The sequence below is a fragment of the Suricata suricatta genome, chromosome 10 (assembly GCF_006229205.1).
Source record: "Suricata suricatta isolate VVHF042 chromosome 10, meerkat_22Aug2017_6uvM2_HiC, whole genome shotgun sequence".
NCBI classification, from domain to species: Eukaryota; Metazoa; Chordata; class Mammalia; order Carnivora; family Herpestidae; genus Suricata; species Suricata suricatta.
The window spans coordinates 101,832,535-101,834,247 of record NC_043709.1 but is presented as its reverse complement, the minus strand read 5'-3'; positions in this window follow the sequence as shown (position 1 = coordinate 101,834,247).

The window sequence follows — 1,713 nt, the reverse complement described above, 5'->3', positions numbered from 1 at the left end:
GAGAGAGAGAGAGAGAGAGAGAGAGAGAGAGAGAGAGAGAGAGAGAGAGAGAATGAACAAGCAGGGGAGGGGCAGAGAGAGAGACAGAATCTGAAGCAGGCTCCAGGCTGTCAGCAGAGCTTGATGCGAGGCTTGAATCCATGAACTGTGATATGACATCATGACCTGAGCCAAGGTCAGGGATCCAGTTCTAATGACTGAGCCACTCAGATCCCCAAGGGCAGTGGGTTTCTTAGTAACAATCTTACTCTGTACACTTAAGTACCACTTAGGATGTGAATAGTATCATCTAGTAGTTCAGAAAAAAATTACATCGTTTCCAAACTGAGAGCTATCCCATCCACATTAACATGGGTATACTATGACGCTACCTCAGACACCAAGTTAACCAAGGAAGTAATTGCTCCACAAGTTCAGGTTGTGTTCACACGTGTTTTTTATAGAACTGACTTGAAATTAAGCTACCCGTCAGTCCAGGAGTACAATACTTCACAGCTTAGACCCATTAAGCAACATGCAAGACTTAAGAACAGACAAAAAAAGAAGAAAAAAACCCAAAAAAACCTTTTGGAGGAACCTAGCTGGCTCATTTGGTAGAACATGGAACTCCTTATCTTAGGGTCCTGAGCTCAAGCCCCACCTTGGGCCTAGAGCTTACTTTTAAAACAAACACCACCTTTTGAAACACTTTCTTTGCAGTGCCTCCCTTCACTTGGCAGCCCACCCTCCAGCCCTTTCTCCTACCTGTCTGCCTCTTCTAGACCCATTTGTTTCTATGTCTTTACCTACTTTGGGGAGGTAGGAGGGCACATGGCACAGACAGTGACTTGCTGGAATCTGGGACATTTTTTCATTGGCAGTCAATTCAACTCACCAAATCCTTCAAGACCTACTCCTGCTGGTTCTGTCACTTGCCCCTCACCAGTGCCCGCCCCTTTCTAAACGTTCACTCTTCTCACGCTCTGCATGAGAGCAATGCCCCAGCTCATTCTCAGTGGAAGGCCTTGATTTTATTCCCTCTGTGAAAAATGAGGCCATCAGCCCTCAGGATCATCTACTCCTCTGCTCTTGCTGCCTCATTGGAACTGGCTCTCATTCTCCTCCTCATCTTCCTTCATGAACATCTCTCGTTCATCTATAGGCGACAGAACCCAAGGTGGTGGCACTAAAACTTTATCCATTTTTCCATCTATATCCTTTTTGAAGCAAATTGTTCTGCATCTGGGACAAAATCATTGCTATGTACTTGGACAGCCTCTGGACAGTCAGTTGATCTTAGCTTGGTGTAGCCTAATTCTGATTCATCCAGGACGAAGGAAAGAATGCAGGTTTTCATAGTTGTATTAAAGGAAAATGGTGACTGAACTGCCAGGAGGAGGTACTACTTTCTTCTTCAATGCCTATGATAACCGATCAGTTTTTTTCACTAACAAGTTCATCCAGAAATTCCCAGAGGGATTAGGAATTAGTCTCGGGCTTTAGAGGACTTACATAAGTAGATGGTTCTTCTTTTTGTTCTACCTAGCACTTAAAGAACTAGCTTTTCATTACAGTTGTTTTAACACTAGGCAAAACAAAAAGGCTTATTAAATCACAGAATTTCAGAGCAAAACTTTAATACTTTTACAAAACTGCAAACTATGGAACAAGTAAACCAAGTCATTAACAAAATTATAAATGTGGTTTTTAACAAGAAATTCTAGAAAACTAGAA